We start from the raw sequence: 27,254 nt of genomic DNA, 5'->3' as shown, positions 1-27,254 counted from the left end.
ATATAAGTTTCGCGACACACGCGCGTTTTTGCTTGAAATGTGGATCCACGATGACCACGATGAATTTGAAGCGTGGGGTGTGCGTAGGACCGACGATATGCGCGATGCGACGAGTATGTTTGCGTCGCATGCGAATCTTTGCGTGAACAGTTGCACGAATATATGACGATGAATGTATGCAGCGAATAGGTATTGCAGCCCTATTGTTTCGCGCCGCTTGCGTATTTCTTTTTAAAAGCGTGAATATTCTTGCACGAAGAAGCCGATGGATCGGTGACCATTTATCGCAAGCCGGAATTTTCTATCTTCGTCCTTTCTTCTCTCTCGAAGGACCAATGTTCAGCGGTGAGGTGGATAATGCCGGTTCAGTTGAGGCGAAGATAATTAAAACCGTCTTGTATAGTCACAAATAATTATATTATCAAAAGCACAAGTTACATATTTTGGTGTAATGTGAAGTATGAATTATTCTCGTTCCCATGGTAATATAATTCAAGGATAGAACAATACCATAGATAACTATGAAAAGGAATTAGTCTTCTGTTGGACTTGCCAACAGTAATTACACTGTTTTACTTTATCGATTTCTCCATTGGTATAACTAATTGGTATGGCTTATTGAATGCGGGAAGATAATTCGAAAATACATTTTAATATCGAAATGATGTCATTTTGGAAATTTAATTATCATTCACGCGTGCATTTCTTCTGTACATGTACTCGTATTGACGGGAGCGACACACGGGCGAATGATACAACATGATGACATGATTTTGATAGGTATCAAAATGTAAATTTGGATTGACCTCCTGACATTTGTAACAAAATGACATTGTATAGTATATAGAGCATAATACTAACAATATTTTATAAGTCATAGTCGTAAGTACTAACAAAAATGATCTCAGTTGGTCCTAAAATAAATGATAATTGAAATTAATTGAATGTGTTATTGCAGCCCCAGGCCGAATTGATCTCTTAATAACAAAACTTTCGAAAAAGGCTTTATTTATTAGGGATGACTCACGTTAGACCGGGCCGGGTCCGGGCCGGAGCTTCCGGCGCTTACTTTTCTATTACATGACAGGCGATCACGTGATGCTTTCCATAGAAAACGATGAGCCGGGAGCTCCGGCCCGGACACGGCCCGGTCTAACGTGAGTCACCCTTTAGGTACACTGTATTATATTAATAAATAATTATATTAATTCACTACAAGTCGTTAATTATAAATAGTACACACAAAATAAAAAAAATTAAACCATAGATTGTCCAAAAGCGAAAAGTAACAAATATTTATACTCCATATTTGCTAACTCAATTTTCCTTATAAAGAAAGTTCACTGACTTCAGTCTTTTTCACTTAAAAGTTATCTGTTACCATCCATTAAAGGAAAGTATTAAAACCACAACAAAAACAGGGAGAGTAGATTTGTACAATAAAGTCTGAAAAAGTACAAATTTGAGTGCATTCCATTATCCGTTTCTCCCCATTGTCCCCTAAGGGCCACCACACACTAACGTCTCTCGAGCGTCGGCGTCCAGTCAACTCTATAGGTGACATTCGGATGTCAACTGCAGCTGTATAAAGGCGACAGTCCATTTCCAACGACAGCTACACTACTGTTGCGACGTTAAATTGTCATTCATTTTAGTATAGAAATTGACAATAACATCAACGTGTCAGAAATGGAATGTTACTTTTACTGTGGCGTCGTCGTTGCCGCCGCTGTATCTGTCAATTTCCTTGATCAACTGAATGACGGAATGAACGTCATCATCGTGGCAGTAATGCAGCGGTGAACGTCACTTACTGTATCTAAAATATTGACAGATACAGCGGCGGCAATAACGACGCTGCAACATTAATGCAGCTGCAGTTGACATGCAAACATTCTTTACGAATGCCGGTCAACGCAACGTGCACCCGTGACCCAGGCTGACGCAACTAGGAACAAAAAAAGGTTTTGTATGGAGATTGGTGACCTAACCATAGCCAAAAAAAAACAAATTTAACGTCAGTGCTATTTATCTGTCAAGTCACGTGAAGTCAACTGTCAGCCACATTGCTTTGCTTGTCATGGCGGTACTATTGTTCTTTGACAGTTCTTTGTCGTACATGCTCGTAATGATTGGAGGACCAAACACACACACACACACTCACAGACTGACAAAAACTGATTCCAGTCGCTAGTATGGAAGTCCCGTCTCTTAAAACGTAGGGATTATATTCTCTTTGCATTCACCTAACTGCGTAGTGACACCATTTTCCATAGCGTCTAGACGTCGACGCTCAAAAGACGCCAGTGTGGGGTGGCCCTTAGAGGACACTAAGCAAACATTTTGCAGACCCTCAATCTTTGCCAATTTGGCCCCCGCTCCTAGTGACAACAGTCACACGGAACGGTTTGTAAGTATAAACAACAGATTAGGTAACAGAGGAGCCAAATAAAAAAAAAATGCTGTGTTTATAATATTGATTGTCTTCGGTTACCGCGATAGTTACTCATGACCAAAGACATATATAACTTCGTATAAGACGAATAAAGTCTAAGGAAAAAACGTGCCACGGAATTCAAGTAAAAGTCATTCTCGAATAGATGCCGTACACACTTTTAGCCTATCCTCGGCTAGATGGCGCGACGACACCATTTCATAATTAACAATTTTAACACATAGATATCAGTGAATGAACATGGATCAAAATGATATAAAAATAATAAAATCATTCATCCATATATATACATTTTTTGAGAACTTTATACATTTTCATTTTGAGTTTTAGTCATGTGTCGATAGATGGCAGTAAATTTACAGTGACTACAAAATTTACAATGACAGGACCCCTCTATACTATCTATTCTTTTTGTCATGACTCATGAAATAAAACTATTGAAACGGATTATATCGCGTATATTGAATTCATACTACATCCCGATGTTTTGAACCCTTTACAGCGTTCGTGGTCAACGGGTGACTGAGGAAAAACTAAACTGTACAAAAACTAGTAGGTAGTAGTTTTTCCTCAGTCACCCGTTGACCACGCACGCTGTAAAGGGTTTAAAACGTCGGGATGTAGTATGAATTCAATATACGCGATATAATCAGTTTCAATAGTTTTATTTCAATGCTTTGTTTCAATTTAATGATCCTGCCGGACGCCGCAAGTATCGCTGGAACGACAGGGTGGAGGCGAATCTACGCGAACTCTCATTTTGGGTCACCGAGCCAACGGAGTACCTATGTAAAAAATCTTTATTTATCATTACTATGGTGCATCATACGTTAGTAGTCAGGGTCCCTAGCTTTCTTCCAGATGGGATACTTTTAAAAGTTAGAGAAAGAACCTGTATTAACTATGTTATTATTGTTAAAAAAAAACTATATTGTACAATACAAAAAAATACAATTGGCGGACTCAATTCTTCAAGGCATCTACCAATAAGCATAGGGGAAAACAGAAATTTTCTAAAGTGGCTGCAGTGAGAAAAATATATCAGAAAAAATGCAACTCTTAAAATACGAAAGATTCGGAGCTGTTCCGTACAAACGAATTTTATTTCCTATATTACCTCTATTTTTTCAACGTTTCAATTCGATGAATATTTTGCTGAGCATTTTTCACATTGTGACAGAAATAAACTTAAAAAAATTCGCGTTTGGAACAACGGCAGACAATTTCGTGGAAATACGGTAAACCTTTTAAATAAATATAAGCTGTATCTCGGCGGGTGGACTGGGGATTATCAAGAAAATTGGGTCGCTTTTTATTGTTATCAGAACAGAATAATGCAAATAACTTTTCGCATTTCACTTTTAATTTTACTTAACTTGGTAATGTGTTTTGTATCTTTTAGCTTTTACGAATTTTTTGTATAAAGCATTTTTTGGGCTCTGGGTCTTTAATTCTTTATTTCTACATCTTTGGAACACTTGGAATCGGAATTGTACTGGAATGTAGAGAAATAATAATGTTTATATGTTAACTAAAGTGTGTCAAGTTATTTCCGTCAGAAGAAAAAAGCGGCAAATTTAAAAAAAATTTAGTGGGAAGGGTACTCGTCCCATAGAAAATTTGAATTTCGCGCCTTTCTCTACTGACAAAGTTGTTTAACCGGCTATACATATAAACCATCTATGAAACTCGAACATGGTCTCTTTATTAAATGAAACCTCAAACTTAATATCTTCAAACAAAAACGTAACACTTGACACTTAATCCAGTGAAATTGTAGAATTTTGTAACGTGGCTCTTCTGCGTCAAATCCGGTAGTTCTGATTTTTTGCAAACTTATTTATGACGTTGGCCCAATTAATAATCCAAGTTTGGGACCTTGAGCGCCGAACGCAACTTTGTCAAAAATCGAAAAACCTGCGAAAATTTCGGTTTTTATTTAGTTTTGGGCGATTCTAACCCTAAAGGACTAGTTTTTGGTAGTACCTTCCGTAGACGTTTTTAAAGAAGACTAAATTTGCTACAATACGAGATTAGAACTGTCTCTGTAGATTGAATAGTTTTCGAGATAAAGGCTTTCCAAATTTAGATTTTGTTTAAATTGAGCTCGTAAGCTAAGTGAGTGCAGTGAGTAAGCCCTTTTGACTCATCAGGCGATGCCGCTTGGCACGATACTCCAGTAAAGATACGCTTACGTTAAACATTAATTAGTAATAGGCAATTTTTTTTTTATTCCTGTTCTTTAGATCATTTTAAGATACTTTATTTTCGAATCCAACAAACTTTCTGTCCGGAAGTAGGTAAAAAAAAATAGTTAAAAAAAAGAGCCGTTCTTGTTTGTTAAAAATAGTAATAGTATTTTTAGTTCGTAAACGTGACGAAAATAATATTTATAATGAGTCGACAATGGAATCAGTCAAAATATTAACACGGAAAATAACTAATTCAATAAATGGCGGGGCCTCACGGATATACGTCGTAACTTGATATAAAAAAAAGTAATAATTAGGTCTTTGATTGAATTACCATAAAACTACCTCATTAAGCTATTTATCCGAGAATCCGACATCAATATGATTTGTAACACTTGTATATATATTTACGCCTTAAACATGCTAGAAAAAATGGTTATAGATATAATTTCTTGCAGACTTTGTTCTGATAACGTTCAAAGTGATATTCAATACATAATCACACAAAAATATGGTCAATGTAATAAATATGTGCATTTTATCAAATTCGCTAAATGAAACTACCAAATTTGAACTCTTTGCGCTAATGCTAAGGATTACATTTCCTTGCGGCGCGCGGGGACAGTTTCAATGCGGGCGGTGGCGGGAGTTCGTGCCAAGGACGCGTGGATAGTATGTAGGTAAGTATGTACTTACCTACAAGTTGCTACAAGTGACAGGCCAATTCGAACGTGCGCGGGCGTCTCGCTTGCACCAAATATTTGTGCGGCCAAGTCTGAGCAAAATGAACGCGCGCGTGAATGATAGCTGATTAAAAATAACTGATATCATATCCAATATTATTGGTTGATGTTCAAATTATATTCGTAATTATATACGTCAATTATGACCCACTACAAAAATAAAAATTGCGCATGACTATCTATCGTTCTTATTTAATTTCAGAATGGCATAGTGTGGAGTGGCATTATAAAAGGAATACTTATTATCGTAGTCATTTGACAGTTTTGGTGACACTTTCACATTCTGTCACAGCGAAGTGTGTAGGCCCACTCTTTAATTTGATATTAACGTCTATCCAACAACTTTGTCAGTAGAAAAAGGCGCGAAATTCAAATTTTCTATGAGACAATAACCCTTCGCGCCTAAGCGTCTGTAGACTTTTTTTTTCAACAAACGTATTATATTGACTATTTCGTGCTCTTTCAATTCATAGTTTACGTTCCATAATAAGTATAACATAGTAAGTTCCATAATAAGTATAACATAGTATTTGACGACCAGTCTGGCCTAGTGGGTAGTGACCCTGCCTGTGAAGTCGGTGGTCCTGGGTTCGAATCCCAGTAAGGGCATTTATTTGTGTGATGACACAGATATTTGTTCCTGAGTCATGGTTGTTTTCTATTATGTATGTATATGTATTTAAGTACATATTTATATATTATATATATCGTTGTCTGAGTACCCACAACACAAGCCTTCTTGAGCTTACTGTGGGACTTAGTCAATCTGTGTAAGAATGTCCTATAATATTTATTTATTATTTATTATTTATTTATAATAAGAGTCGACGTGAAATATATGTTTACACTTTTGCACCTTACTCCTTTGCAATAAGGCGAAAAGTACGGCTTTAAAATGACAGCGTTTTACACAAAAATAAAACGCTAATTAAATAACTTACCATTTTCGGAACCTAAGAATAAATAATATTGAGAGTGGCAACACTGTCGTAGGGGGCTATTCATAAATTTAAGTCATTTCAAATTTGGGGGGGGGGGGGGGTCTGGACATCGGATGATGGTAGCATGACGCAGGTGGAAACGGTGTCATTCGAAGCATGATTTTTTTGATGATTTTATGGGGGGGGGGGGGGGGGGGCGACAAAAATCGTCAAAAATAGATGACGTCATGTATGGACAGCCCCTAGGTCGTATTGTCTTTTTCTAGCATATACCTCCCTCTCTACCCCACACTCCTACCACACAGGCAGGTTGCTTTGTCAGTTATACAAGACAAATTTTCAAGTCATTGTCTCAATATTATACATATTTGCACCATGCAGGATTAAAAATTTAGGTTCCGAATAGAGATGCACCGGATATTCGGTTACTATCCGGTATCCTATCTCGCCCTTATTTTAATATCCGGACGGATACCGGATACTAAAATAAGGGTACTAAATAACTATCCTTAATATCGGAATATAATCGTACTCGATTATTATTTTAAAACAATTTAAACGCTCCATTCACTAGCTCGCGCACTAATTTCGGACCTAGTGATAGACCTATATACCGCGCGAAAGTTCATTACGAAACAGGCCAAAACTTCCACAATGCGCACCTGAAAAACCTGAATATTTCCGCCGGCCGAATATTCGGCGGCTGAATACTGAATATTCGGCCTATGGTCAGGCCGTACCTCCCGTATCCTGTATGCGGCCAAACAACTATCCATTGCATCTGTAGTTCCGAATATGATAAGTTATTTAATTAGCGTTTTATTTTTGTGTAAATGCTGTCATTAAACAGCTGTACCGATATTCGGAACCTAAGAATAATATTGAAACATGTTTGTTATCGCCTGGTGGTGGGAAGACGCCAAACCAATGTGATTATACATATCCTATGGGATGTGTAATGCTTAATATAATTATAAAAAAAACTATCATACATTTGTTATAATGCCATTTGATATATTATTGTATGTTATAATGTAATTTTTATTATACGTTTCCTTTATTATATTGTGATTTCATCTAAACTGTCATTGATATAATGCCTAATGTAATATAATTTTCAAATAGTATAAAGACATGTTTTATAATAACATTTGTTATATTATATTTTTGTATAACGTAATACTTCATACAATTTTATCAAGTATAAACACATATATTGTATAATATTTCATGTCATATTTCATTTACTGATAACGTAAAGTTTTACATACTTTTTATAACTAGTACGCAGGCCTAGTGCTTTTGCTAGCTATTTTATTCTAGGGAGCTCACAGTTCTAACCTAACCTAACCAATTTTGTCACGTTTTTCGTTCTGCGGGGGCCGCAGTTCAAACCTAACCTAAACCACTTTTTTGTTAGAGTATTTTATTCTACGGAGGGTCAAAGTTCTAACCTAACCTAACCCTCCTTTTGTTAGGTAGTTATTCGTTTGTACGGAGTCGTAGTTCCAACCTAACCTAACCCATTTATGTCATGCAACTATTATGCCACACAAATAATTATGTGATGTCACTTGTTATAATAAATAATATGCTTTAGAGTATGTAATAATTATAACAATGTATATTAGATGAAGTGTAAATATATCTTATGACCATTATATCAATAATAACATTATGTATACCGTTAATTAGGTATTACGGTAGTATGCCATTTATTACGTTATTCAAAATAACGATATGTCAAACTATAATATATGAAAAGTAATTATAACAAATGTAATGCACCCTATCCTATGATATACTTATTATGTGTATGTAATATAATTATATTATGAGTGTTTAATTAATAATGTAGTACGTACACCCTTTATTGTAACACCTGTGAGGAGAGAGATATTTAGTAAAGTATACAATTTGATAGGTACATTTTGTAAAATTAACATTTATTGTATTTATTTATTAATTCAAATAACAAATTGCACCTTACAGCTAATGCCAAAGCAGCACAATTTGGAACACATTAACAACATAAAGCATTTTTAACATTATTTATAACAATACAATATACAGCTAAGACACATGTATTCATTATGGTATGCTACTCTTAGGCATCTCTCTTTCTAATATCCTCTTGCACTTTCACATCACTATTCCGGATCGTTTTTATTTGCTAGATAATTTAACGGACAACTATAGTACATTGTAGGAGAGGACGGAAAACCGCTAAAAGATGGACGAGTGAGTTTGAGGGCCGACACGTTGGTGGAGGCCCTCGAATAATACGACTCCATCTTTAGCGTTTCCGGCCGAGGCATTACATAGTGCTTTTCACGACTACTGCGAGGAAATAAGGAAACATTTGGATAACTATAAGTACTAGCCCGCGATTTCTCTGGTAGCAAATTACTAGCCACTGCCTGTGCTGTCTCTTGAATTTCGGTAGGCGTCAGCGTAAGAATATCATTTTCTTCACTAGAAGAACTCATTTTTATAGCGAGCGTAGATACGTGTTTCTTATATTTTATAGTACTATCCAATTCAGTGAGAATTTTCCGATCCCGCCTTTTTTCTTTTTTATCACATTTAAGAGGCGTTTTTATGTTGTTTGCTTCAAACGGACTCTAAACTTAGAAGCGTTTTTGCTAAAAAACCACAAACAGCTACAAAAGTAAAAAACGCCTTAAGCGTGAATCGAATGAACTGACTGAATGAATGAATAGTTTGACATTTCGTTTTTTTTTAAACAAGAAATTGGTCCTATAAATAACCTAAATTTATTTTTGAAGGAAAAAGTTGCGCCAAAAAAGACCTTTTATTGATTTTTATGTTTTAAATTATACTCATTGCTGTAGCGAACTGTCACCAATGACAGATGATGATAATAATGAAACATTGTACACTCGCGTGCAAAAGTATTGCGTCACTTTGCATTTTTTCGTCCGCATCCAATATATTTGTAAACTGGTTAATTTCTCTAAATTATTTTAATGTAATCATGTTCCTTGAAGTTTTAGCTTTACGAAAAGTAAAAAAACATGGAAATCGGCCCAGTATTTTTCAAATTATCGGCATTTTCCCGATTTGTGAGCGGTTTCACGTTATCACGCGCACGAGTTGCGTTACCCTTGACCCTTATAAAACGGGGGTAGAGAAGGGGTTGTTATCAGTCACTTATCAGAAGTCGATCGTTACATATCTCCTCGTATTTTCCCGTGAAAAAGACCTGGAAAAATGGAAACCACTGAAGCTGAAGTCCGCCAAATCATCCAGCCCCTGCAAGCGGGGCGTAGCCAACGTTCAGTAGCTGCCGAGCTGAATTTAAGCCAATCTGCAGTTTGCAGAGTTTACCAGAGGTTCCAGGGGACTGGATCCTTTACTTCAAGACCAAGAAGCGGCCGCAGAGAGTGTACATCAGAGAGGGACGACCGCTTCTTTGTCACAACATCTCTCCGAGATCGACACCAGACCAGCATTGCCATCCAGCAGCGTCTGCGTGAGGTACGAGGAGTGGCTGCCAGTGAGTAGACAATAAGAAGAAGACTTAAGAAAGCGAACTTGACACCCAGGAGGCCCGCAGCGGTGCCCAGATTGCTGGCGCGACACCGTACAGCCTAAAGAGAGTTTACTGAAAATCACAAGGACTGGACCATTGAGCAATGAACCCCAGTTCTCTTCTTGAAAGAGTGCAGAATGTGTTTGAATGGATGTGACCGAAAAGGAAGAGTCTACAGAAGGCCAGAAGAACAGTTCGCTCAATGTTTCTTCTCCGAAAGGGTCGCCTATGGCGGTGGATCCGTAATGTTCTGAGGCGGCATTTCCTACGACGGGCGGACAGAACTGGTTTTCGTGCCTGGCGGGGGCCGTGACAGTGGATTGACCGCTGCCAAGTACATCACTGATATCCTGGAGGAACATGTTGTTCCTTATGCCGGTATTTTTGATGAGGGGTTCATCCTAATGCAGGATAATGTCCCGTGTCATACCGCTAGGGCCACCGCAGCCTACCTTCTCGAAGTGGGCATCGACACAATGGACTGGCCAGCGATGAGCCCGGACCTTAACCCCATTGAACACGTGTGGGACTACCTAAAAAGGAGGGTTCGAAAGCGGAATCCTGCCCTGGTCAATGTTGAGGAGTTGAAGGGAGCCTTGCTGGAGGAGTGGGACGCTATTCCTCATGATCACATTAGAAAATTAATTACGTCTATGAAAAACCACTTGGTTTGTGAAAGGAGGCCTGTAGGTGGCAATACCAAGTATTAATTTAATAATAATAAACGATATTGTATTAAAAAAATGACTTTTATTCTCAAGTTTCCGGATTTATTTTTGGAGCATTATGCGACTACTTTCAGTTTTATGATTTTTTATAGTCTTCAGATTCGAAATTTCATTGAATTTACCATTTTTCTAATGCGTTACATTATAAGCTTTCAGTTGATACCAAAATTTTCAGAATCGGGTATAGAATTACAAAGATATTGGGTGCGGACGAAAAAATGCAAAGTGATGCAATATTTTTGCACGCGAGTGTAGTAGTGGTGGTTCAAGTGCTACAGCTATTGCCTACTTTCCAGCTTGGTTTTAGACCATCTATTGCCACATTTCCGAACAGTGGCGTGAAAAATTTAATTATTTATTTCACACCAGCTCGGAAAGGCTTACTTTGCACTTCAAAGACTGAGAGCAAAGTTTCATTTTATTCACAAGTGAGGCAAAGGAATCAAATGCAAATTTTGAGTTGTTTTCTTATGTTTGCTGGTAGAATTGACTTTTAAATCATAAATATTTAATAAAATTCATTTGTATTTGATTTTGAAAATTTGCCTTGTATAACTGACAAAGCAACCTGCCTGTGTGGTGGGAGTGTAGGAGCGAGGGACGTATATGCTAGAAAAGGACAATACGACCTACGATAGTGTTGCCACTCTCAATTAGAAATGCAATGGATAGTTGTTTGGTCGGATACCGGATATTCGGCCCGACCGTCGGCCAAATATTCGGTATCCGACCGCCGAATCTTCGGCCGGCGGAACAATAAAAAAAATAAAAAATCATTTATTTCAGACCTTGGTTCATACACTTACACCAAAAAACTAATTAACTACAAACTAAATTTAACAATACCTACATTTCGGTTTTTAGGTGCGCATTGTGCAGGTTTTAACCTGTTTCGTGGTGAACATTGGTGCGGACTCATTTCTATGTTCGAAATGAGTAGGTACCTACGCGTGCAAGTGAGTGGATGTTTAAATTGTTTTGAAATAATAAACGAGTAATGTACAATATGACCGTGACTGTTTCTTAAATCCAATTTGTTTACTCTGAAATCAAGCAAAGTTACTATCCGGTATCCGGCCGGGTATACTATTCTGAGGTTCCAAATATCGGTACAGTTGTTTAATTGTTGCTTAATTTGGAGATTGACCCCAATTTCATTTCTGATCAAATCGGTCGATTTGATCATCCCGTCTGGACTTCACTTAACAGCCGTAACACATTACCGCGCCGTTCAGGGTCACGGTGCGCCAAACCATAGCCTGATGTCATGTAGGTATGTATAATGTACTTAGTCCAAAATTATGTTATTTACTAATTATGTTATTTATATGCATTAAACGTTAAATCTGAACCAATTCGATTACTATTCTATAGTGAAACACATTCAGCTTGACTAGAAAAAGCGCGGCAAATTTAAAACATGTATAGCGTTAGGTTTCAATAGCGCTCAGAGACCTGACTTTTATCTCGATATCGTAATTTTCTAGCGACAAATCCATTATCTATACAAAACTGTCGCAAAAATGTTATCGCTTGTATATCGTGGTACAGGATAGGATGGAGCCATATACTTTACTACTTGCTTGCAAGTATCGTAATTAAACAGTGCTAAGTAGTTAAATACGCGCAATGTATTTTTATGTCATAAATAATGTATTTATTTAATGTTAATTTAGTATTAATTATAGTATTTATATTGTTTTATCCACAAATATGAATAATTGTAGTTAATTTACCAATAAAACATAATTTATACGGCCACAAATAAAATATTAAATGCTTCTAAAGTCTGTTTGGTTATTTCTACATGGAAACGAAGTCATTTCAAATTATAAAAACATTAACTGAACACCTTATTGCCGCCTGCAGTCACCGCTCGCCGCTCAGCTATCCGCTGTCGTTAATACCACGGCCTTACGTTTTATGACACTGAGTCGCGTCAGGGGAGCGACACGGTTCGGTGCGCTTGCGTTCAGTCGAGTTTGGAATATTACTGCAAATTTTTGTTGTTTGTTAATTTGTTGGTTATTGTTGTTTGTTAATTTGTTGGTTGTGGTGTCGACTTTTATTGCCCTAGTCGCCAAATGATGTTACTAGTGAAATTTTAACCGACACCACACGGTAAAAATAAGTTTAACAATAATTACTTAATTAAAAATCGAATAAAAACGGTATTTCTAATGCATAACTTATATTTTTTGCTATTCAATTAAAGAGTACTAACAAAATCCCAACTCAATTAATTAGTGCAAATATTTTAAGGTTTGCGATTCCTGCTCGGCCTTGCGTCGCAAGGTGCCCGGTACCACTGTATTGCAGCATTAACTAGAAATGCTTACTTTGGGGAACATTAGCAACTGTCGTTTTTGATAATTACATTTTAGTGGTGAGGGGTGGTACTTAAATGACCGCTATTGAAACCTAAAGTTTAAACTTATAGGCGCGAAGATTTGATTTCCCTAAGAAAATTTTAATTTCGTGTCTTTTTCTGCTATCAAATTGGGTGTGTGTCAGTATAATAGCCCTATATAATTGGCCTATTATTGTATTAAATTTAACGCGCACGCAAAGACGGAAAGCCTGCAATTACGTAAAATTTACTTTCTTATTTACAGCACTCTTGCCCAGATTAAAGCTGATAATTAGTTCGAATCTAGTCTCCCATATTTTTTACGTTCACTGGTACATATGTTTTGACCGAGTAAATAGTAAATATACTAAATACTTTTTTAAATATTCGCGCTCGGGGCGATGGAAGTTTCATCGTTCCGTCGCCCCGCTCCATGCAACGACCAATCGCGTTAGCTCGCTGGCTCGTGCGCGGCAACTTTAAAGCAACGATAACGTTTTTGATGGTTTTTTGTGTTACGAATCATATTTCAAGCCGATTTTTACAGTATTCGATGAAGGAGAACTCATAATAAAAATCCCATATGATATTGATCTATTACCATTTTTAACCAGGCAATTAATGCACAACCCCATAAAACCTCCCATACGGTATTATTTAGTGTACGATTAAATTGCAACGCTTGTACTTATTGTAATTTGGAAATAATGAGAGAAAAAATAGCCTATTACCATTTTTGAGGACGGAAATATACTGAATTTAATAATAACCGTAGGTTACTTACTTTAAATGTAGGATACAGAATTATTTTTTGTGTGATTCATGCTTAATGTCATAAAGCAAATATTTCTCTATGAGTATAAATTTAAAAAATGTTATTAATATTTTTTACAAACTTTCTGTGATTTTTTATATTTATACATTTTTTTTTAAATACCTAAATGTAATATATTTATTTGGATTATGTGTCGACGTAATCACTAGATTTATTATCTGTCCCATACACCGAAAATTTCAGCTATTACTAATTATTTCCATTCCGCCATACTAGCCGAGCGTACCTTTCTTGGCCTACGATTGTTCAAAGCTGATTTGGCCCAGTAGCTACGAGATCGTACCGTGCATACCCCCCAAAATGGGAGGAGAAAGGTCGGATCCCCAGGTCTAATCTTTGCTATATTTCTTCCTACTCTTAGGAGCTAGGGCACGTTATATATTATTTTCATATAATTTAGGGATGAAAACATTATATTCATACTTTTACGCCAAGATAAGTGTTTTTTTAAAGACTTTTAACTTTTGACTTTGGCCATAATTACATTTCTATGAAAATCGTCACTCAATCCGCTTTTTATTTTTACAAAAAAAATTATGAATGCCTGCTTTGAAGTGATACTTTATAGAATAAGGAAGCCCTAAATTATATGAAAATCATATATAACTTGCCCTAGTTGCTAAGAGCAGGAAGAAATATAGCTTAGATTGGACCTGAGGATCCGACCCTTTCCCCTCCCACGGGGGGTAGGCACGGTACGATATCGTGGCTACCGCGCCTAATCAGCTTTGTTTGACCTTAGGAACAATCGTGCCAAGCGGCATTGCCTGAGTCAAAAATGCATACTCACTGCACTCACTTAGCTTACGAGGTCAATTTCAAAAAAATCTAAATTTTGAAAGCCTTTATCTCGGAAACTATTCAATCTACAGAGACAGTTCTAATCTCGTATTGTAGCAAATTTAGTCTTCTTTAAAAACGTCTAGGAAGGTACTATCAAAAACTAGTCCTTTAAGGTGGCCACTGACGAGCCTTCCAACAGTCCAAATAGCGTGGCTGCAATCCAAAATCGGTCCGTGAATGTCAAAAACGTACAATGTTTAATATTAGGATGCCGTCCATTTGGATGAATCCATTGTAACGGCATCCATTTGGGAGGCTCGTCAGTGGCCTGCTTTAGGGTTAGAATCGCCCAAAACTAAACAAAAACCGAAATTATCGCAGGTTTTTCGATTTTTGTCAAAGTTGCGTTCGGCGCTCGAGCGCACCAACTTGGATTACTCATTGGACGAACATCATAAATAAGTCTGCAAAAAATCAGAACTACCGGATTTGACGCAAACGCTAAATGTATAATTTTACTGTATTAACTGACATATCCGATCAATATTGTATCCTTAGCAAATTTTTGACGTACAGTCGCCATCATATATATCGGAGCGGCCAAGGTGCTCACAAATATCGGAACACGCCTCTATTGTCAGGGCGTTAGAGCGCGTGTTCAGATATTGTGAACACCTTGGCCGCTCCGATATATCTGATGGCGACTGTACCTTAAAGTTCGAATCAGGCCGTGGGCCTACCTCCGTTTTCCGGATGGCTAGACAGAAATTCTGACATACATTCCTTGCTTCATTGGGTTTTCGTGTAAGGGTTATTAAGGAACTCTTGACTTTGCCTTTCTCAAGAATCTCTTCAAAGAGTTACTGACAAGTAGTATTAAAGTCAAAATACAAGTTTTCTAAATAGGGAATCTTAATATTCAATAGTACTATATCTTTCCGATCAGAAACTAGTGATGGTCATATTTTTTTCTTCTCTAGATACCACTAGCGGCGGCTTCATACAACCCGATTCCCACCGGCTTGCCTAAAATTTATTGCTACATAATCCATAATGAAAACAGTACGTATTACCCTGGAATTGATAAAACGATTTACTAAAGCTTCACTATTGATTAAATTTCAAGTAATCATAGCGGGCGCGCGGGCGACGTTTAAGCTTGGCTATTCATTCATGAGCCACCACACACATACGAAAACTCACGCACACGCTCATAAAGTTCGCTATAGAAAGTCCGCGTAAATAAGCTCCAAAGTAACTCGGTTTTGTATCGAGTTATTCATTTTAATAAAAACCTGTACGGAAACTGCACGCCGACTGCACGCCAACTGCAAAGTCGGCGTGTAGTTCCCATACAAATTGTAGTCGGGTTACAGTCCGTCTGTATCGGCCCTTAGCCCCCTGTTAATGAGACTGTACACTTCTATATATTTTAGGTGCTTTTAGGTAACTTCCCTGCTCGAAATAGCCAGGACCATCCCGGTAATCTAACCACAGTAACAGTTTCAAAAATAAAATTGTCATTTAGCTGTAAAATCTTCGCGCAAAAACTCTCTCAAAATTCCGTCGCCTGCATTTCTCAACTGTACCGTTTAATTTAACTACTTGAAACGTAGCTTCATGTAAAATAGCTTCGTATAAAATAGCTTCGTCTAAAATAGTTGCAGCGTTCACATGAGAACGTGTTCTACGTTTATTTACATTGCTAAGTAAGTTCATTCATCATTTTTGCGCGCAGTTTTGTATGAGATCATAAGTGGGACGAGTTATAAAAGAAGAGCGAACTTTAATACATTTTTTTTAGGTAAAACTTTGGTTTTATAGGTACCGCCCTATATAAATTATGCTCGATCACGGTTAATGACTCGATTGCCTAATAAAACTCTATCACATACGCCCGCTGTACACTCCTTTTTTGATAATGTTTACTGTATTATCATTATCACGAAATAAACTCCAAATTCTAACTGTTTTAGAATGTCAGTTACGGATGTAATACGGCGGCACCCTTCGCAGTAGGTACATCGCTTACATTTCGTACGTACTCAGTGGCGTGCACAGAGATTTGAGACTAGGTAGGCAAAATTATATCAGAAAACCGGGCAAGTGCGAGTCGGACTCGCGCACGAAGGGTTCCGTACCATAATGCAAAAAAAGGCAAAAAAAAAAACGGTCACCCATCCAAGTACTGACCCCGCCCGACGTTGCTTAACTTCGGTCAAAAATCACGTTTGTTGTATGGGAGCCCCACTTTAATCTTTATTTTATTCTGTTTTTAGTGTTTGTTGTTATAGCGGCAACAGAAATACATCTGTGAAAATTTCAACTGTCTAGCTATCACGGTTCGTGAGATACAGCCTGATGACAGACGGACGGACGGACGCACGGACGGACAGCAGAGTCTTAGTAATAGAGTCCCGTTTTACCCTTTGGGTACGGAACCCTAAAAAATGAGAGCTACTAACTCACCAAAAAAATTGCGTGATGGTTTTCATTTTGTTGTCAAGTCTTTTCAATTACTTCTTTTTTTTGGCTAAACGAACGCTTTGAAAACGCATCATTTTTAGGGTTCCGTACCCAAAGGGTAAAACGGGACCCTATTACTAAGACTTCGCTGTCCGTCCGTCCGTCCGTCCGTCCGTCCGTCCGTCCGTCCGTCCGTCTGTCACCAGGCTGTATCTCACGAACTGTGATAGCTAGACAGTTGAAATTTTCACAGATGATGTATTTCTGTTGCCGCTATAACAACAAATACTAAAAACAGAATAAAATAAATATTTAAATGGGGCTCCCATACAACAAACGTGATTTTTGACCAAAGTTAAGCAACGTCGGGAGTGGTCAGTATTTGGATGGGTGACCGTTTTTTTTTTGCTTTTTTTTTTGTTTTTTTTTTTTGCATTATGTATTATGTACGGAACCCTTCGTGCGCGAGTCCAACTCGCACTTGCCCGGTTTTTAATAGTTTGCACACACACACCCACCGTACAACTTTCACAGTTAAAATTATCCATTTTTTCACTAATCGCACTTTATAATTTCCGGCAACTGTTAACTGTTATCTCATAAACTCACCAAAACAAACAAACAATGGCGACCGAATAAAAAATTAAAATAAACTTAACCAAATACTGTAAACGAATAAAAAAATAGTCTCGTATTTGCACTAAATTACCATAGCAAATGCTACTTTTTAAAATAGTCACGTAAACATCGGAACTATTCGGAAACTTTCGGGCGTCATTCGTTTAGGTTTGGTACGAAAGACACTGCCTATTGCGTCTAAATGTGTGCGTTACTTGTATAATTGTGTGCTCGTACTTATAGGAAGGCCCACTACACTGTAACCGCGTAACGACGACTCACGGAGAGGCACACATAGAAAGATTTAGACGGAAATGTTTTCTGCCTTTGCCGTGCAAGGCACGTAGCGGCGCTAGTGCCGCGTGGTGTAAACTTCGTCGCGTAGAATTATATAATGATGACTTGATGACAAAGCTTAACCGGTAGATGGAGCGCTTATTAATTTTTAGAATGTTTTAAGTTATATCGATTACTGATAGTACGATCAAGTATACATTAAATTAATTAGTTTAAGAGGATAGACATCGGAATTATAGTAGGGTAGGCAGTGCCTTTTTGCCTTTATGAAGTGCACGCCACTGTACGTACTCATAACGAATGCGGCACGTATTGCAAGCAATGTACTACGCAGATAATTGGAAACATGTTTCATACGTATCAGACTGCTTAGCATGATTGCGTAGTCGCGCGCGACTCCATACTTGGAGTGACGCTTGATATATGGAGTCGCGAAACTCAATACTTGAAGTTACGCTTGATGTATAAAGTCGCGCGGGAATACGCAAGTCATTCTAGGCGGTTTCGTGTGGCCTTGCCTTTAAAGGTCCCTGTACACAATGGGCCAGCGCCAGCCAGTCCAAGGGACGCAGCCATGCGGTAGATTGAGATAGCAATATCACTTGCTCCCGCTAACGCATAACTGCTTCCCCCAGACTGGCCCACGCTGGCCCATTGTGTACAGGGGCCTTAACATTATCCGCTATCGCTTGTCTCTTGCGCCAACCCGCAGGGGAGCACAGTCCCGACTCCGTTATAAAGCTAATTAATTATTGCGTAGCATGAATAAGTAAGGATTTGTAATAACGCCTTCGCAAATACGTATTATTCACGAGATAATAGCGACGTGTATGGAAAGGGGTAGACAGCATTTATATGAACACGTTAATTAACGCTTTGCTTTTAGCTTTCTTATATGAACCGTTAGTGGGTTCACTTTATAGGGTTTCGTACCCGAAGCACAGAATAAATAATAGTACTAGGTACAGAATACTCACTCTCTAACAAAACGCGTCTGTTACGATCAGCACAGATAAGTATGGCCGCTAGGTGGCGACAGCGCCACGCGCGGCTTACGGCTTTCCCTAGTAGTAGCGGTTGACCAAAATCAGCTGCATTTGGTGTTAAAGGTATGAAAATCGACACGATTAATCTTTAGGCCATTTGAATCAATTTGACCCGTAGCACGAAAAAAAAAAAACAAACGGAAAGGAGTTATGACGTCATCTTTTTTTTGTATGGAAAAATAAAAAAAATTGTTCAGAAACCTATCGTGTGTGGTATTAACGAAAGGGCATTTTGAGCTGGTTCTAAAAATATATCACATTATTATATTTCCGTCACTTGCATTCAATTAAAATTAAAATAATTTTCAAAACATACCAAGTTTGGGCTCCTCCAGATACGAAACCGTTGAATTATTTTTTGTAAAATATACCTCAAGTAATACCCAATATCCTCATATCTAACCCCAAGAAATTAATTTCGAAAATATTTAGTTTAAGAATTTTTTTTTTAATTTTTTATTATAACAAATTGTGATCTATCAATCTATCAATGAAACGGCCTCCTAGCCTAGTCGATAGTGACCCTGCCTATGAAACAGGAGGTCCCAGGTTCGAATCCTGGTAAGGGCATTTATTTGTGTGTTCATCATCATCGTCACACAAATAAATGCCCATATACACATATATACAAGCCCTGGTAAGGGCATTTATTTGTGTGATTATGATTATGAAGGGCATTTAAGTAATAAAATATGAATATGTATATTTTTCCTATTCTGACATTAACAGTAGGTTTTTATGTTAATTACTACGTTTAAAGGAAACTAATATCACTCATCAATAAGTAGTCATGAATTGGAACAAGTATAAATTTAAAAAAAAATGGAAAAGTCAAAAGCACTAGTTTGCGAAAAACAACTTTCCGCACGCTAAAAGCACTTTTTGAGCAACTGTATTTTGGGTCTATCGAACTAGTAGTAAAAGGGGCATCTCACACAACAATTTGGAGTTTGTCTATCCAGCAAACATTTTTGGTCAATATTCCGATATTTCATTAAAAAAATTATTAACAATATGCCGCATAAAAAATCTTTGTCAACGTATTTTTGGGCTGTATTTAGATACAGGATAATATTAGTATTACCAGAAGTTTCTATTGTGGAAAACATGTGCTAGGTCAGGTCTTAGGTCTTGATGCAATTATGCGATATTTATTCGAAACATGAGGTCCACATCAAAGAGCTTGTAATTTTAAACACAAATAACATTAACTAAACAGGTACAAGAAAAATAACACAAGAAAATTGCATTGTTTCAATATAGATATCCTTGAAGCCTCGCTTCGTTATCGGTATCGCACTTCCTCGTCCTTTATAAATGATGCACAAAAAGGGCACGTCGTAAACATGTCGTCCCGAGGGTAGCCGGAAACAATAAAGGGGTCGATGAACCCCACGGTGTGGTGGAGTAGGTAAGTTCGAGTTTGAAATTATTCGCCTTCGCAAGATTCTAAGTGGTTAAAGGATGACTCACGCTGGACGGGCCGAGGCGTCCGACATGTCATTTTCTATGACGGCTGATCGGTGATCACGAGGTGCTTTCCATATAAAACGAAGCGCCGGAAGCACCGGCCCGGCCCCGGCCCGGTCTAACGTGAGTCATCCTTAAGACGGAAGTCGACGACCACCCAGAACCGACTTTTGATACAAAGGAACGGTGAACTCCACTTATGAACATTTTTTTTAAATCCAAGCTAAGGGGGAAAATTAGTCAAAAAGTTATTAAGAGGAAATGCAATGAGGCGGCAGCTTCTCCATATAAACGTCCTCATTTTCCTCTCAAAATTACGCAAAGATTCAGTAAAGATCCTAGAAAAAATTTTGAAGGCCAAAACTTACAATTTCACATTTCAGGTACCTATGTGATCAAAGGAAGGAGTAATTTAGGTTATATACATTACAAATTTCCAATTATTTATATGACGTTATCTATGAAAAGGGACCTTATTGTCGATGGCGCTTACGCCATTATTAACGATGCTCCGATGTATATACAATGCCGCGCTGTGCGGTGTAAGCGCCATCGACAATAAGGTCCCTTTTCATAGATAATGCCCCATATTTTAAAGACATGACTAAATACTCCTAAGTGTGCTGCACGCAACACGGCATGAATTGCACGATTATTTCCAGTCATTCGACCTAACAAATCCCCTAGAAAAAGGCATTGATACAAGACATTCTAGATTTTATCTTCATTCCCCCACTTTACCTTTAAGGTAAACGTACTAATGCTCGACATGCTAATGCCCAAAAGATGACACCTTGCTGTCACCTCTATTGACAATGACTTAAATTTCAAGACATGTACTGGGATGGGACCGGGTCGAGCACCAGTACGTTTAACTTATATATGATAATATATTACGGCCAGACTACACATCCTAGTAGAGTCTGTGCGGTAAGAGAAGAGTCGTAGAATGTATGGGTTCCCTAAGTTCCCTTACATTCCACGACTCTTCTCTTTCCGCACAGACTCCATAAGTAATCGTTTATTTTCAATAGAGGCAAGCTCGTCTACTTATTTAGCTAAGCCGCACCACCGCTATTCTAAAATAATCTACCGACTTCATAGATATTTTCGCCAAAAATCAATGCCATTCCAATCCAATTTTAAATTTTAAAGCCAAAGCGACAGAATGAAGTTTTGAATGACGTGAATATTTCTAGCTTTTAACTCAATTAGGAATGAAAAGGTCATTTTATATTGTAGATGACCGTTGGGTAATTTAAAAGGGTGTATTTTAATACAAAATCTTTCGTACTTAGGTCATTCTTGTTCAGCGGTTGCTAGGCGAGGCGAGGGAGTATATAATTCATCGCTAGGGGCGTTGAACTTTGAGTTGAAACTTAGTTTCTATTCGAGATTGTTTATTTTGGTCAAGTCAGCTTGTTTTGTAGCAACCAGGATTGAAGTGGACAACTTAGTAGGACAAAGGTTATCATGAAATAATTAGTATCTAGGAATAGTAAGTACCTTATAAAGCTCTAAAGAAAGCGAAAGAAGAAAAACAAGAAAAATGAAAAGAAGAAGAAAGCGAAAGAGGTATGTCAGGATCGTAGCAAGTGGAAATCCGTGGTCTCTGGTGTACCCCACCGGGAAATAAGCGTGATTATATGACTGCATGTTATGTATGTATTGCAGCTCTTTGGGATAAATTAACCAATCTTAGTTACACTTTGAACACCGTTTGAGTTGTGGATGTGGACCTTTCCATAAGTCTTAGCCCCTTAATTATTATATTTATTTAGGTAAATACCTTTATTGTTACTGTGGTAATCCATCATGAAGTTATAATTATATATTGTATCTCAAGAACAGTAGGTAATAGGTAGATATCGTGGTCATATCTCATAATAAATAATGAATAAAATTATAAACAGAATGATAACATAATATAATGAAAAATCGGGCAAGTGTGAGTCGATAGGTATAATAAATGGTTCTAACCCGACACCCTCGGTGCGCAAATCTGACTTCTTCGTTTTTCATAAACAACTATGACCTAACCATTGACGCTCCAAAGTCTACAAATATTAGTTATTTTAGGACACAAATGTAGTTGCAAATTAACTAACTGTAATTAGTAATTACTAATGATCACGATCAGATCATTATTTCTACATGATTAAACCGCAACTAAATTCAAATAACGGTTAATTAATGATTTGTCGTATAACTTAATAAATATAAATACACTGGTTCTGTCACTGTGGATATCATTCAATTCTTCTACTTCAACGAGAACTCGCCGAAGAACAAACGCAAAGGTATTGTTTTATTATTAATACATTTATTTTCATTTATTTGGTCAAATTGGTTACTTAGGTTTTTTTTATTAGGTCAATTGTTCTACTTTAACATTCACCTGTCTTTATTTAAGTAGGTACCGTTGGGTGGGGTTATTTGATATATCGAGAACCATTCGTTTTAAATGCAAATTACTATGACTGTTGTATAATAGTACACCAATATCCAAGTTCTAAATAATCCTAAGCTTTCTAAATAGTCGTTATATAATATTATATATACATAGTGCTTCCATATTTAAGTAGGTAAGTACATACCTACTTGAAGAATTCGTTGTTCATAATTTACATTTAATTTTGTTAAATATGCAACCAAAATAACCACAAATGGAAAAGTATCTAACTTCCCTTAACATTTTTGTCAATCCGTGACGTGACCACCATATTGCAGCAATTGGCCAATCAAGATGGCAGATAAGCGGCCATTTTGACGGCATGACGTTCAATGATAAATTACCTACAAACAAAAGGAATTTTCTACCAAACCACGCGATACTAAAGTCCTTTTTCGAGTGTACCGCAAGGGCAGGTGTTAGGTCCCACGGTTTTCTTAGTTTACTGGGTTTTTCTGTCTCTATAACATAACGTGTAAGGAATTATAACGGTTGTTTTCCGCTGCTGTTACATTATATTAATATAGTTTATTTAATGTGGCTGTGTGGGGCAAATTAAATAAACAACAAAGCGTAGGTAGCCGTAACAAAGCATTTCACTTTGCTTTAGACAACGATGAAGCATTTAATTAAGTTTACCTTTATAAGACTAAGGACTAGAATACTCTTTTTTATAAAAACATTAAATCCTTTTGATTTAATACGAAACATGGGCTTGACATGTTTTTTAAATTACAATTTTGTGTAATCCCCCAATTTTGTGCATGTATAATTATTAACTACTACCGTAGAGTTTCGTATCTTCGCCTGGATTTTGACACTTTTCCCAAAAAATCTCTCAAATTTGAAAGTATTTTAATCCGTTAAGACGAAAAAATGATTTTTAGTACTCCCAACTATCAGTATACACCACTAAAACATAGAATTTCTTTGGTTAAGTTGGTAATAAATGGCCCCAAAGGCATTAGGCGATGTTTGGGTATTTTTCCCAATCTTCGCCTACGGTATGCCTTGCCCCTAATACTTACTTTTCTGTGACTTACACATGTTAAGTCGTATCTCCTTGGGATGTGCTAATATACTATGAACCTTAACTACACCAGACTAGGCATATTTTTAAAAAACGGGGTAGTAGGCGAAGTTTGGTAACAGTCTGAAGTTGTTTTCATACATTTTCTATAATGAAGCTAGGGCTGCCAAAAATTAACCAACATGCCAAATAAAGGGGAGTAATGGTTTATAAGTTAAAAAAAATAATTATTTTTAACAAAATTGTATAATTGTTGCAAAATTATTGTTATTATCGTAATTGACATCAAATCAACTTTATTTACACAAAGTGAGACATAAAAATACCTATTTGGTACCTACTTAACATCGGTAAGAATAGAAATAAACATTTGCATATAGCGTAAACTAAAATAACCAAACATAAGAAAATATTTAAATTTGGAAACAAGTAATGTCATCCACCAATGAATGTGGTACAAAAAATTTGTCAACCCTAGGGGTAGGCGAAATTTGGCAACAAGATGGACGCAAAGTACCCTCACCAATGTTTTATCCAATTGTGACTTCTACACGTAGGCTAGCCATTAAATAATAGTTTCACATGAAAAAGAAATAGTTATAGGATATAATCATGTAAAAAGTCTATCATTACCGGGTCCGTATCACCGTTTAAAACTGAAGTTAAAACACTGGTTCAAAAAAACGTGTGGTGGTGGTGGTGTGGTTCGGTGTCACGAAAAAACCTCACTAAAGGTCAACTATGTGAAGTTAGCCGCAGATTGTTCGAAGAATGTTGAGACCCGTAAAAAATACTTTGTATTTAGCAGTTTTATGTAAGGCTTACATTAGAAACATTTTGTTAATGGCAACTTATGTCCAACTAGGCGAAAATAGGTAGCGCAGGTAAAGATACGAAACTCTACGGTACCTATATTGAAGTTATTTTGTAATATAAGCCGTGTTGCCCGATTCAAATTTTAAAATAAATAGGATAGGAATTAAACATTCCTGTATAGTTTATCGATTCTGTTCGTAATAAACGGAACTTTATTGGAAAATTCCTCTATTCGACTAACGTTTTGGTAAATTAGTTTTTTAAAGCACCATAATACTACAAAAATTCCTCAATTCGTTAATTTTTTTTTATGTTTATGATGATATCAATTTTAAATGTAAATATATTTTTCCTTTTTTATTGTGGGACGTACCACATTATTACAATCTATAAATTGTAAATACAGATGTCAATCACAATGAAAAAATCAACGATGATCAACTCTGGCCAACGTCAATATTTGTATCAATATTTTTGTCTATCACAGATGAAACTCCTGGCCATCTTCCTCTGCATCGCGGTAGCTGTAGCCTCAGCCGAGGTCCACTGGGACGAGAACGGACAATACCGTCTGGTTGATACGGCGCCTTACACGCTGGCCTTCAAACCGGTGCCCATGGTGGCGCCGATAGCGGTACAAGAGTTCAAGCCGTTCCTCTACAACTACAAGCAGATCAGGAGTGGCGACGCTAAACTATGAACTGATGACTTGATGAAAATAAATCATATCTCAAATTGAAAATTGTTTCTTAATAATAAACGCATCTGATAAATTTAACCACGTCCATTTGAATGTTTTAAATAGAATTCTCAGGAATTCCAAAAACGGAACAGTGTTCTTGAGAATATCAGGCAAAATCCGGAAGTTTCCTAAAAATGCTTTGGCAGGACGAATGAATAACTAGGAAGAGTGGTGTTGTCAAAACTCATATTAATTTGAAATTTTTGTGTGCACTAAATGCAATGAAAAAGGGTCACTTTCTTAGAAAATATTAGTTACTGATATACATAGTCTATCCAGAAGTCTCAGCAACATAAATTCACCGGGACTCAACGGGCAGTACCGTCTGGTCGACACGGCGCCTTACACGCTGGCCTTCAAGCCGGTGCCCATGGTGGCGCCGAGAGCCGTGCAAGAGTTCAAGCCATTCCTCTACAACTACAAGCAGATCAGGAGCGGTGCTGCTAAGTAAATCTACTCAGTCAACGGATTCTTAACGTGATGCTAATAACACTGATTTAAACTTTCACGATTGTTACACATTATTATATATACGACTAATACGCGATTAAGTCCCGTTTTACAGTTTAATAATGCGATGCTAATAAAACATCAAGAATGTGAATTTGGTTTTTTTTATCCATATGTATTACAGCAATTACTAAGTAGAGGTAAACGTTTTATTTGCTACGGAAGCACTTTAAATAATGATGAGGGTGTGCTGACAAAAGTTACTACATATTTGCTCGGTCTACATACTCAAAAATAAACGTATGCAAAAACGAAATAAAATGATGAATAATGACATCAAAGAAACTGACAATCCATCACAGAAAATGTTAGTAAAATTCTACATTTAGAAACTAGGTAACACTAGAATAAGTGATCCATGTCACTAGTCCATTTTAGGAACCATAAATGGATAAAATATTTCAAAAACCACAAATATAGAACCGCACATGAAGTATTTGAAAAGCCAAAAATAAATTCCATTTTACATCTGTCATTCAAACTGACGTTTAAAAGCTATACTGGAATAGTTTAAGTATTAAAAGCCTCAGGCCGCAGTTATCGACCGCCGATCAAACTTTCAGGCGTGTGGTGAGTCAGGCACGTTTATATGTTACAAAACGTCTTGTATTCGTCTATTTTATACTAGATCCTAATATCATTTTGGCCCTTAAATGAAATACCAAGATTTGAAATTCCATAATATTATATATACAAACTCAAGTGACAATAATGTAGCCTACGTGTAAAGTAAGGACACTAAGCATGAAGAATTTCATACATTGTACCGACATTTCCTATCTTTATCGCACGTGCATAATTATGTTACTGTCTCGCTCGCGCAGTGCCACTGACCGCCAGCCTCATCGGTGGGACACAAAATTATTATAAGGGGTCGACGAAAATCTTCATTAGCATTAGCATCCTTATTTTAAGTACTGTATAGTGTATAGCGTCATTTTTACGCAGATTTCCTCTCAACTATGAGACGCATTGGCCTATTATTATGGTCCCCCATTATGCTCCCAAACTTTACTCTGTTTACTAATTGCCTTTCTTAACTTAATCATCACTCGCTTGCCCTTTTTCCATCATATGGGGTCGACGCAGCATGTCTTTTTCTTCCATACCTCTCCGGCATTCGTCATCTCATCATTCACCTGCTTTCTTTTAATATCATCACCCACACAGTCCATACACCCATTCCTTGTTTTTCCTTTTCTCTAACATCCCTCCATATTTCAT

The 27,254-nt window shown here is 37.1% G+C and overlaps 1 protein-coding gene and 2 long non-coding RNA genes across 3 annotated transcripts in view; 2 read left to right on the top strand and 1 right to left on the bottom strand.

The window, feature by feature from the left end:
• Positions 1-27,254, bottom strand: part of LOC134794433 (uncharacterized) — a 399,097-nt gene that overhangs the window by 144,225 nt on the left and 227,618 nt on the right. The window lies entirely within an intron of this gene.
• LOC134794469 (uncharacterized) overlaps positions 1-27,254 on the top strand; it is a 585,842-nt gene that overhangs the window by 553,891 nt on the left and 4,697 nt on the right. The gene's annotated exons all lie outside the window — the stretch shown is intronic.
• Positions 22,709-25,520, top strand: LOC134794634 (uncharacterized). Its single transcript, XR_010144705.1, has 2 exons — positions 22,709-22,780; positions 25,266-25,520. It is a non-coding gene; the product is annotated as an uncharacterized LOC134794634 (long non-coding RNA).

Source organism: Cydia splendana, chromosome 10 (genome assembly GCF_910591565.1).
Source record: "Cydia splendana chromosome 10, ilCydSple1.2, whole genome shotgun sequence".
NCBI lineage: Eukaryota > Metazoa > Arthropoda > Insecta > Lepidoptera > Tortricidae > Cydia > Cydia splendana.
Note: the sequence above shows the minus strand (reverse complement) of the source record. Positions and strands in the feature narration are given on the sequence as shown.